This window comes from Amblyomma mixtum, chromosome 3 (genome assembly GCF_055824585.1).
Source record: "Amblyomma mixtum isolate Tamu chromosome 3, ASM5582458v1, whole genome shotgun sequence".
In the NCBI taxonomy this organism is placed as follows: Eukaryota; Metazoa; Arthropoda; class Arachnida; order Ixodida; family Ixodidae; genus Amblyomma; species Amblyomma mixtum.
The window spans coordinates 322,621,915-322,635,250 of NC_143014.1; positions in this window are offsets into that span (position 1 = coordinate 322,621,915).

Consider the following 13,336-nt stretch of genomic DNA (forward strand, 5'->3'; position numbering starts at 1 on the left):
ACACTTACAATGTGACATGAAAAAACAAACCTTCAATAAAACCAATTATTATACGCAGTCATGCAAATAAATATCATTTACGAACAAGAAATATACCGGGTGGAATAACAACAACAGGTGAATTACTAAATCTAAATACATTGATTAACATGCGCATCGTAGCATATGGGATTTCAAAAGTTCACACTACTAGAACTGTCGATGTCGGTAGATGGTACCCAAAGCGGAGATCAATTCTTGAAATTTAAATGTGTTAAATTCAGTAGCGATATTGGATGGTAAGCGGTTGCATTCGATGATTGTGCGTGGTATGAATTATTTTGCAAAAAGGGATCTGCGGCATGGCGTGCGCTTTAATTTAAATGAATGATCGCGGCGGGCAAATATTGGCGGCAGGTTCCTGAAAGAAATCATGACACAGCAATGGGTGATGATAAAGCTGGTGAAAAAGTGAAAGACGGGCAAGTTTTCGAGGGAAAGCAAGTTATTTTAATTGCGTGAGCGCTTTTAAAGCTTTTAAAACTCGGTTGTGCGTAAAGCAACCACCATATCGCGGTGGCGTCTGACGTTAGCGCACTCTGTGTAGCTTTAGGCTGTATATAAGCCCATCAATGCGTTATCCAGTGATGAGCATATATGCAGCTAGCTATGGACTGAAAAATGATAGGTGTAACGTTAAGAGATCGAAAACGGCAGGATTGGGTGAGGGAATAAACGTGGGTTAATGACATCCTGGTCGAAATCAAGAGGAAGAAATGGGCTTTGCCTGGGCATGTAATGCGGCGGCAAGATAACCGCTGCTACTTAAGTGTAACGAAGTGGATTCCAAGAGAAGGCAAGCGTGGCAGGGGCCGGGAGAAAGTTAGGTGGGCGGATGAGATTAAGAATTTCGCGGGGATACGATGGGGGCAGTTGGCGAAGGACAGTGTTAATGGGGAGACATGGGAGAGGCCTTTGCCCTGTAGTGGGCGTGGTCGTGCTGATGATTACTATTACAACGGCTTGCCTTATTTTCTGGCCACTCTTTGAATTTAGACCATACACTGGTTGAAATGTTTAGAAGCACATAATATTTCTTTTGTTTGATGAGGTTTATGTCCCAGTGCGACTCAAGTTGTGGGGAACCCCGTAGTGAAGGGCTATGGATATGTTCGCTCACCTGGGGCTTATTAACGTGCACTGACATCACGCAGCCCTACGGTCTGTAGCATTCCTCGTCCATCGAAATGCGACCAACACCGCCGTAATCGAAGCCGCAGCCGAGCACCGTAACTACCGTGAAACCACGGTGGCGCAATTATAAGGAAGGCACTTGCACTTCATTCTAATTAAACACTCCATAGTTCAGATTGCCACTTTCAAATTTAGTATTGTACCTGAGCAGATCAACATGTCTAAGTACTTCACACAAAACTAAGTGTCATCTGAAATTGGTATGAAATGCGACCAATATGCAAGCACAGAAATGAAAAAAAAAATTAAGATTCAAGGTCCCCTCCTCCATGAAAGGAAATGTGCACACTCACGATATGAGTAAGAGCCAGAAAATACAGTCCACGACTGGTTATAAAAACTGCGCAAATTATCACCAATAATGGAAGGTGAAGCAAACAAGGAAGCTTGCACAAAGAATACGCGTGATTTGTCTGAGTTTTAAAATATATGTGAAGTTATTTTGGTGTTTACCAGTGAATGGCGTACAAGCTAAAGGGCAAGCGTATGTTTTCTGCTTAAACAGGTCAGTTGCAGTTAAAGTATTTGCACAACATCATCCTCAGAAAAAAAGGGCTCTCAAGTTTGCGTTTTGTCCACAAATGCAGGCCTCACCTTCGTGAACATGTGTCCCAACGATCGACGGAAGCGCGACTGGTTGAACTTTAGTGGGTGAACGTGCATGCCCGATCTCTAATTAATTTTTGCTAATCTACGATATGCCTAGAGAAGATATAATATCCATGACCGCAATTTCCCGTGAGGTTATAAATATTCTTGAGACTTTTATATAAAACATTGAAGGCGCCGTACAAAAGCACATCCAGCAGTGCGGAATTCACAGTTAATATTTTGTGCAATATCAGAGATCAGTATCCATGGTGGAGAATGTTGAGTGTGGCAAGGAACCCACTACAGACCCCTGAGAAACGAAAAGACATATGGTGCAACTTTCGGAAATGTGATCAGAAAAAGATTTTCTAAGCTCGATGTTTCTGTAAATATGATACTAAACACTGCTAAAAATTAAGCTACTAAAAACACACCGCATACACGTATGAACTCCGTATACACGTAGTTGGGTTGCTTACAAGAAAGCGCTACCGCACGACTTCTGCGGCCACAACTCTGTCCGCCAGCCACGAACGAGCGAGAGAAAATGCGCTAGTCTTCAGCGATCGCTGGGTGGTCAGAATTCCGCAGAACACGGTTACTAATGTTTGTTTTTCTTTCTTCGCCTCACTGATTTACTGGTGTACTGCTGCAATATCTCTTTGTGCTCTAGACTTTCTCCAGTACTGCACTGTGTGTGTCGCTCTGTTTCGCACAATTTTGAATCATTTGTAATATATTTGAATCTTCTCTCTACTCTAAAAAGTGATGTCCAGTGAACCTTTCTTTGAGTGTGAGCATTCTCCAGGCTGCAAACGGTGAACGTGACCTCCCCTCGCCACTCCTCCTCACCATTTGTCACTTCGTCGAGGTCATATTCCGACTGAAAGTCCATGACACTTCCTGTGAGGACCTATGTGGGTAGCTGTCCCGGTCGGATGGCAGTCGGTTAAGTGCACCACCCGTGCATATGGTGAAAATCCACGATGACCTTCTGCCTTCAGCTTAAGCCCTGTGAACACCTGCAGAGAATGAAAATAGAATATTTTGAAAAAGGTGAATTTTTGCGAAGTACGCTTGGGGCGAAATGTTTACGCGTCACACGAGTGCCCGAAAAACGTTTTCTCGCGTTGCGATCGAGACAGCGTGTAAAGTACCTGGTCATGCTCCCGTGTTTGTCTCAGCGTACAGTTCCGGGTCCTGCTTATGCGGGATTTTTTGATAAAATAACGTATTTCGGGCCTGGCGTTTTGTTACCCCGGTAGTACTTAGTCGAAAAAAGACAAACCAAGCCAATTTCATGAAAATAACCTTCTCTTCTCTTAAAGGACAACCATGGGACAACCGCAAGCGTAGCAGAGAAGCTGTCATTGTACTTTTGATCGTGTGTGGACAGGCTGGAAAGGAAGAGCGTCCATATACAAAATGGAAACCCCTCGTCGTTTTAGGGAAATTAGAAGCGTGCGTTTAGCAATTCCAAGATAGTGACGTCTCTTTGAAAGCAGCTACGCGGGCCTCGAGTACGCTAGCCGGGAACGCACCCAACCGATGCAAGCGCCATTAGTCTGTCACATGTAGCCTGCACATTATTCAGTCTACCAACGTTGCGCTGTGGGTGCATCGCAGCATAGAACTATTTTCAGAGAATGAAAACGAGGCTTATGATTGATATAGCACCATAAATAAGCAAGAAATAGTTAAGCACTTACATCGGGGATTCCCACTCGCTACGCTGGAACTGATCGAGTCTCTGGCCGCCATTTCTGTTCTGTTTGAAAGAGCTGATAAGCTTCAGCATTTGTTTAGAGCCAGATGTTTTCTTGCGGATTTGTTACAGTGGTCATTTTCACACCCAGATCTGTTTTGGGCAGGTAAGACACTGCCCACTCCGAGGCACCCCCTCCAAGGAACTCCTGTTAGGTTGTCTTAGTCCATATGCAACAACTAAAAATAATATTTCATCGTATACACATAGCAGTGACGCTTATATCGAGAAAGCAGTACTCTTATAAAGGCATTAAGGTTTAGACAGCGGGTGATAAAAATAACTATCTGGAGCTTATAACAGCTCCTCTAGAGTGCGCTTCATAAGATTGCCGGCGACGTTTCGGACCATGTCCCAACCAAGTCACTTACTTCCTCTTGATCTCAAAGCCGATGTCATAACTCGATTACATTCCACCAACTGCCGCTGTTTTTTTCTGTATTTTATTATATACGATGCATTTTTGTTAAGCGGTGACCAAAAGTTTCAATCTAATTTCACACTTTTGAAATTAAAACGAAATGGATTTTCTTTCGCTCCAAGTTTAAGTTGCAGACTTTAATACCGGCAGGATATATTGTATTTTTTTTATTTATTCAAGCGGTTAACCCGCTGTATGAAAGTCACTACACGGAAGGAAACATAAATATATACAAGAGTAATTCTTTTCGCGAATGTTCAGAGGGAACAAGCTGATTTTCTTCGGAGTGCTTCGCCACAATATGTTCCCTACGATGCGCTCAGCCACATTATTGGCTTGCAAGGAATATACCTTGTCTACGGTTATTTTTGGAGCTAACAAGAGGGTCGGAAATATAGTGCCTCCAAGGATCAACCATAATTCCTTCAGGTACGAATGGCAAAGAACCGATAATCTGCACTAATGTCTCGCATAATTATGGTAAGCGATGGAGAGGCATATTGCTGCCGTTATTTCCTTTGTATTCACAGAGTCCGTATTCTCAGATTTACGATGGCACCCCTGGAAGAATTAAATGTCATCATACACTGAAAACTCCCGTCATACTGAGATATACCTACTCAGTAATACGAGCAGGTGATTCGATAGACACGAGTTCGCCCCTCCTGATCCGCTGCAAGGCACTGAGTGGAACCGCACTGGAACAGTGTGCGTACCACTACGTGGATTATCTTGCGCAGGGGATTATCTGGAAGGATAAAAAAATCAGATAAAAAAACAGATCAGATGAAACTTTTACTCACAGAAATGTTCCCGGCACGACGCGATAACCTGGGCGCGTGGGCGACTCTGCGAAACTTGTTTCCGGCAGAAGGGGCATCTGTGTGGATGTGAATTTTGTTTGTGCCGCCGAGGTGCTGATCAACAAATACTTTTATAGCTGTTGTTCATCGCCAGTGCTGATTATGTGCTTCGGTCATCCCAGGGTTTTAGGTTCTTGTATTAATTCTTGTCTTACATGTTTTTTTAACTTTTTTATCTTGGTTTAGTCCGTTTGTCTATCGCACAGCAACGTCACGTTTTTATTTGGGTTTTATCTTGTTGTCACGTGCTGAATTTCCTAGCGCATGCTTAACGAGTGAGAAGTGTTTTTCGACCAAGCTTCAATTTGGTTGTGCGCTCTTGCCCTATTCGTTCTCCCTGTGTTTTGCGTGTTTTCTGTGCGCCGTTTTTAGATGCATCGCCAGTTACAATCTCTGGTTCGCGGAAACCACAGTAAAGGAGGTTAGGGCTCAGTTGAATCCGGGTCTCTTGAGGCGTCTGGGAACAGTGCTTCCCCCATCGTTCTATCAGCAAGCGAGCTTCAGACCTCAGGGTAGTCGTCGTCTTCTTTCACCACCGAAACGGAGCGTGGCTGCCACGCTACGCCACCGATAATTTGATATCCGTCACTGCCCATATACCTGATATTCGAGGCCAATCGGCTGGGCTGCCTGATAATCAATAGGGTAGTTAGAAGCACTTGAAGTCTTGCAATTTCTCTTAAAAACTTTTGCCCATAAAGCAGCCCAAGGTGGCAACGATTACGTGAACGGGCGGAGATCGCCGGGACAGTTGCGACAAGTGTGAAACTATGCATTTCATTTCCCAAATATCGATTTCATTTAAGATCGTGGAAAAGTCGACTGCTGTGTGCTCTAACATTACAGTGGCGTACAGAGCCTAACCGATGTTTCTCACCGCCATAAAGTCAGTACGTTTTAGACATCATGCACGCGCGGCCGCGATGTTTCTGCAGTCCCTCAGCCCCTCATCAAACATCCGCACCGCATCTCGCCATTGCCCTGAAAATGACGGCGTCCATTGGCAGCACCTGAATTTCGTCTATGGCTGTCCTACCAATATAACCGTAGCACATGCCACACGCGTAGTAGGAAAAAGATTCGGTTGCTGATAACGTCTTACATCACGCATCCCGTACCTGTGCCTGCTCCGATCACGGCGGCATAGCCGATAGTGGCATGCTTCACCACTGTGGGCGTGTTGGGGTAGATAATCACGCAGAAAAATCGAAACCGATTCTCTAGCTTAAGGGTTGCGTGGTAATTACTGAATGCGCATTTTCTGACGAAACAACGCCTTCAATAACTATGGAAGCCGTGCATAAAGTGCTAATAAAAAATAATTAAATTCCCACCACAGCTACCGTGATATCACAGCACCTCCAGTACGGCGGAAGAATGAAAACCACGTGAAAAAAGAAAATCTCTGAAAACGGTGGTGCAGAGATGACAACAACAACAATAAAAAAGCACGAGAGGGATTTTTTAAACATCTCATAACAATGACTCCAAAGGAGTACCTCGAGAGGCCTGTCATAATGACATGCTCTCGAGCCAGACAACTCTTCAGACGCATGAGCTATTATCTTCTGCAATGGGGAACCAAGAGGGATGATTTTACAAGAAGCGGAGGTGGCTTCCATCGCTTTATGCAGCCTTCGGCAACAGGGGATATTGAAGGGAAATCGTAACTGCGGATGCAATTTCACCGCAGAGCAGTACGAAACAACTTCAATGTATTCGGATGCAAGTGTAAAGCAAACAAGAGGAAGCAAGCGAGCTCTGAAGAGCTGAGGTACTCACACTCGGTCTCCTTGTGCTTTGGTCCTTGTTGTTTGATTTCACCTGGTCGCTCAACGTGAAACAAGGGCTTCACGACGTGTCAAAACTGCGCGAGTGCATAATGGCTATAGTCCGGCTAGCACGGCTGCAAAAGCGAAGCTGTTCGAATGCGCCACCCTCGTGGCACTGCAAATGACCACGCCCACGCTGCTTTGCATTTCATGCGATGCCACCAAGTGGGATCCACGTGTACCTAAAGGCGGGGAAGCGTGTACGCCAACCTTGATCGCTGCTTTTCCGGAGCTCAGTATAAGGCCCATCTCTAAAGATGCAGCAGACCGATTGGTTCAGAACTCTCAGATTTTTTGCATGTCATGCGGTTAGCAAAGTTAGCTTCCATGCTGATACCTCGATTCCGTTCAAAAAGCAGCTGCCAGCAGCACTATAACTTTGTATCTGATGGTGAAGTGCAACTTGAAATTGGGTGGCCAAAGCGCCGCGCTGTAACTTCGCTGAACGAAAAAGCCTGATGCCTTGGAGTTTTTACAAAAAAAAAACAAAATCAGTTAAGATAAAATGCTTTTGTTAGGATAAGTCAAGTGTTTGATAAAATAGATATTTTGATGTCTGGAATATTATAGAAAACAGATTGCCGGGCCCGTGTTAAACAACGGGTTGTATACTGATAGCCTGATTGTGCCGGTCTTCTTTTCATAGCTGCGGTATTTTACCGCTATATCATGTATAGGGGTCGGCACAAGTGCAGATTAGTTCCTTTCGTTAATGAAATGCGCTGCTTGCCATTCTTTCGTCCAACACGGATATTCTTTCAGTGCAGTGCTAGGCACGATACTTAAAAAAAAAGTGTCGTTCAATACCGACACTCGACGCGCTAAGGAATAGAATTGTGACGTAGATATTTTATTTAAAAGCGCAATCGATTTCTGATGGAATTACAAGGAAGCGTATCATGGATTCTTCTAAACATAATTGAAGTCACCAATATTTTTGTTCGAATACCATTAACTAAGTTAGGACCCTTCGCTGTAAGAACCTGAATACGTAATAATAAACTTGAAGCTGTTTTTAATGCTTTTTGTTTGTTACTACATAAATTAGTCTGTTGCCTCTGCCTTTGCCCTGCTCTACCTGGTACAAAATCCATGCATTTTGGAAAGCCAGTTATTTCCCAAGCACTCTGAGAGACGTTCGAGGCTGAACATTCTGCATTAGAAGCTAGAAGCAATGCAGGAAAAATATAAGGGATGCTAGTGTTTATTGCAGTGAAGGAACCTTGATAATCTGTTATTTTTATGTTACCTTTTCCTAACTGCATTAGATGCGCTCAAACCGCTGTTCCGGAAGATCGCTGAGATGCGGCCGGGCTATAAGCGAAGCAGATAAATAGAACGTCTGTACAGGAACAGTTGAACAGGTTGATGTGTTGAATTGTATGAAGGTGCATTATCTTAATATTTCGACTAAACTATTTCCTCGTCGGATCGATGACCTCAGAGATATAGTAAGCAATTGGAAGTTTCACTAGCGCCTCTTGAGAACGGCGTGTTGGAATCGCTTGCTTCTCCAAACGGCAGGTATGCGTCAGCTACGGCATTTGACGATGCCGCCGATGATGAACCCATTGATTGCCCCTTTTACCCGTGTGCCGAAAAGTCCGTGACCTCTATCGTGCTCACAAGGTAAGCACATGTTCTGTGAGCTCCTGAGGATGAAAGCGGAAATCTCATTTCTATGGGCAACGACCGCATCTCGAAATAGGAGTGAAGAGGTATTGTTTCTACCACAATGCTGGGCCGGTCTCCTCGTTCCTTCTGTCACAGAGTGCGCAGAAGGAAAATGTATGCGTCGTCTATCTACCAGAACACGAACGCAGGGAGACAGCCTTCGCATCGTCTCTTCATAGTTGTACTACATAGCTTTTTTTTCAATGTGCTAGCTCTTTTACGAGCGATGCCGGCCGGAAATCTGGCTTACAGCCACCTCAAAATGTGCGACACAGTGTGGTTTGAGGATCGAGCATCATTGAAATATAGGATACACTCAAAATGTATTTTGGAAACCAATTCTCCAATGCTTCCATTTTTGTCAAGCGATAGGTAATACAGATGAACAAAATTAGCAAAACGATAGTATCGAAAGCTACATGTGGCTTGGATACTGCCTATGACTGCTTGTGAGTCATATCCTCTAGGTACACAATATACTAGCGCCGTTTGTTATGCGCGGCGTTCTCTCGCCACTGTCTGTTTCCCTTAGCAACTTGGCCATGTTGCTGTCCCGCGTAAAAATGTTCCCAGTGATCGCCTCATGCGTTTAACTTTTACGAATGGTGTCAGATAGGCCCTGTCAACAGGCTTTTTCGGGAAAGGCTGGTTCGACATGCTCTCTGAATTGCTTCTTGGTGTAGCTTTAGTAGCTGTCCTTTCAGAATTCCTGTACCTCTTAGTAAAGATAGGCCACATGTGTGAACGTTAGCGCCTGCATTGCCGTCCAGTCTTTGCGTATCTTGGTGATTACAAAAATGTTCCCATCTAAATGGAAGTACATTGAAAATTATTGTATTCCGATAGCCTATGCGTTGCAGATAAGGGATGACGCATAACCACTCCTTCCTTGCCCGGTAATCAATCTGGCTTTAAACCGGTTGGCTATACTGCGCTAGAACCAGCAAAGTGCTATGGTTCATTTCTTGGAAGGCCTATAGCGGCGAAACTGCGATATCTCCTTACCCTAAACTTACCAACGAGTTCCTAAACATGAAGGTTGCCGTATCGCCGACCGTCCTCACTCAGCTGGAGTGGTGCTGAATCCACTGCGGAAAGCTATTATCTCACTATCAAGAAGTAAGGAACATGCAGTGATTGGTGAAGGAACCCGTAGTTGTTTCTTTTTTCACCTAAACGCCATGTAGAAGTCACACTCCCCCGATTTTTCATGAAAGTGGGGCAGAGATACTCAGCAGAACCCGAAGATAACGCAGCTCAAGTGGAAGACGTGAAAATACCCGGAAAGCTTTGAATGACCGGAAAGTCCAGGGTTTGATTGATTTATTTTCATTTAAAACTATAGTTACACAGGAATGACTGCCTTAATATCTGAATACCTAGCTTAAAGGTAGTTGAGATCCATGCAATTAAGTTCTTGTAATGGTGAATCGCTGCTATAACAAATATCATTTATAAACATATCGGTGAGCAGGGCTTACGCATTACAATAGTAATAGTAGTAAACATGGCATATGGAAGGAAAAAGATTGTTGCTATCCCCGGCATCTTCTATCGCTGCTGGAAGCACCTGAGCAGGGGCAGCGGAAATAAGGGATAGCAGGCAGTGTGTAGAAGTGAAATGAAAGAGGTGAGGGGATAGTGGAAAGTACAGTGGGAGAGGTACTCTGGCAATAAATCTATTTACATATTAACATAATAACATATATACAGGTCGCACGCGCATGCAGGTCTTGCAGAGCATTCTACAAACACTCGCGCACGACACAAAGCACAAAACAGCAGGAGTGGGGGCGTCCAGCTGTTCATCGTCCAAGGTAGCACAGCGGAGCGTTCGGTCACTGCACGTAGCTACCAGGCCAATAGGCAAATGAAATATTGTTTTGCAAGCACACACATATGTAGACGGTGAAGGTATACACTTAAAAACAACAAACAAAAACAAAATGACATTCAGAACACAACTGTGTACCTAGAGAAAAAAACACATCACTCTGGTTGATAATGATCTATCATGGGTCTCTGAGTAGGAATACGTGGAAAAATACTGGCAGTTCCGCGAAAGTAGATTCCTAATACTCCTTACCATTCTGTTAATTTAGCATGGTCAATCAAATGATGAGGCACGTGACCCTCGTCAGAAGCTTCATAGTCAGTGGGCGCTTCCCTCACCTCTGTTGCAACATGGGCTCGTTAAGGCTGCCACTGTTTAAACCCCAGAAATAATCATGTACAGTCTTTGTAAAAAATATGCAGCGCAAACGGTTTGATTCCAAGCCCTGTACCGAGGCTCTTTCGCACAATGGAGAGTCCTAAGCTTTATACCGTTGAGCACTTAAATTCCTCCTGCCTTCATGAGATTAGGTTCCCTGAGTATGAAAGAGGAGCCGCGCTGAAGAGCTCAGAAGCAGACCCCTTGGACTATATACCTTTTACACAGACTGTACATGCTTATGCATGTGCTCCGCAGTCTCTGCACTGCACAGCAGCGTTTCATTTGTTGCTCTGACCAGACCACAATTATTTGTTTTGTTGGTCCAGGTAGCCAGGTGCATAGTCTGTGGAGAAGTTAGGCTACAAACAAAAGCAATGGCTGCGAGCCCGCGGAAAAGAGGCGCCATGATTTTTAATGCACAATTTGCGATACCTATATATATCTGCGATATCTGATTACAAAAAAATAGGACATCGGTTGACAATTTTCAGGAGTCTGTGTTTGCTTCCCGCGTACTTGTCCGGTATTTTTTCTCTCCCTTCCTTTTCAAGATTAGAGTCGCCTTAGCACGCAGTGCACCTGACGCAGTCCTAAATGATGCGCATGAACGCATGCGGCAGTATGGAAAAAGGTGGCAATACTCAACGATCTTCAAGTTTTCAGCATTCTAGAAAGAGTTTTCGAGAAATTACGCCGGTCTGGCAAGAAAGATATTTAGCGCTGCGATATAGTTAGCATTTCTTGCTCGAATGAAGGAGCTCCCATTTATTCGTCTTATTTGATCGACAAATTTATTTATTTATTATTTATTTTGAACATACTGCAGGCTCAGCGCCCAAGCAGGAGGGGTATATATGTACATAAAATTCAAAAAAAATAAAAGAGCATGACAGCACAAGTTACAAAACACATCAAATCATTGCGTAGTCCAGTTAAAACGGTTATTACTGCACATAAAATATAAGCACAAAAAAAAACTGACAAAGTCAAAACCGACACCAAAGAACTGACAGGAGGCAAGATTTAATAGTTATTAAATACTTAATTCCGGCATATCTAAAGATTGGAGGGAAGGAGCAGGCAAACTGTTCCAATCTGCAATTGTATTACCATGATCTGCGGCGGTTGAAAGTCGCACGTCGACTGCGTAGCGGCTTGCCAGACGATTTATTCGGTTCAACATGAGGTGTCCGAAATGTTTGTTGATTTGATCGAAAACTTCGTGTCCTTACCGCATGCGCTACCCGATGATATACTGGCGAGACCGTGGAAATTGCGCGAAGGTTAGCGGCTGAAATCCACATGGTATCAGAGATTCAAGGAAGTTGCTAAGATGTTCCTTAGATAGGAATGGAATAGGCAAAATGTTTAGCTGTAGATGAGAAGCCGCGTTGTAAATCCATGTAGCGCAGGTCGAGAATGTTGTGGCAATTTTAACGGAAGTAAAAGTATGGCAACAAATTTGCCATTTAACTTAGATTGAGAGGCCGTCTCCAAACAAATGGTTCGGCGTATCACCGAGGTTGTTTATTAGCTTTAGTCATATTTCATGTTTTTTCGACAAGTTGCACTTTGAAGCAAGATAGAGCTTACGCTGAATGACCGTGGTATCCGCAGTCTCTACGTTGCTGGTATCAACTTCACCAACAAGGCACCACATGACTGTTAACGTAAAAACCGAAGCACCTGATGGGTTGTGCCTACAGCTAAAATAACGCTAATTAATAAGAACATGCAACAGTAAGCGGTGAATGTTAATTACTCCCCACTGCAAACGTCTATACAAAAATTCAGTAAAAAAATACCTATTGTCCGCCATACGTTAACCAAAATAGCTCGCACTTGTCCTCAAAAAGTGGATATTTATTTCTGTGGAGAAACATGGGCCACTATTAGGCATCGTCATCACATGCGCACGTTTGTGAAGAATTCACTCCCCGTGTCCGGACATGTACTTTTTGAGGCTTTCAATGCTTGAACCCAAGAATGAACATAGAGTACAGTTAAAGACCCCTGCTCTCATACGCGTAAGCATGTGAAGGTTTAAACGCGCTTTCTAATTCGCCGAATACGGGCACACTTCACATCTGTGGGGTTTTTCTCATGTGTGCGTACGCTTGTGCCGAACGAGCGAGCTATTTTTAGCCGTTGTATAAGGGCAATTTTTGCACTTGTAGGGCTTTTCACCGGTGTGTGTACGCTTGTGCGGAGCCAGCGTTTCATTTAAAGCGGCTGCATAAGGGCACCTGTCGCACTTGTAGGGTTTTTCACCTGTGCGCGTGCGCTTGTGTCGAAGTAGCTTTCTAGGTGAGGCAGCTGAATAACGGCACTGGTCGCACTTGTGTGGTTTTTCCTCTTTGTGGGAGGAGGTCATATGCCTTTTAAGTTTGTAGGACGCCTCGAACACCGCTGGGCACGGGGAGCATTTAATTTTTTGCTCAGTCGCGTGCAATTCGATGTGTCTCGCAACGTCGGGAAAAATCGGTGAAGTGTACGGGCAGAAGATGCAACTGAACGGCTCTGCTTTTTCTTCAGGCTCCAGACACCGAACATAAGTTTCTTCACACGTAGCCAGCGAAGTGCCCAAGTCCTCCCAATTTGTATGAGCCACATTTCCGAGCTCAGAGGTCGACGTCGTTGGGAGACCAGAATTCATGGGAAGGTGCTCGGGACTGGATACTGGCTCTGATTTTAAAGTTGTTAACCAGTGTATGTTAGGGAAAATCGGATATTTTCGTACCT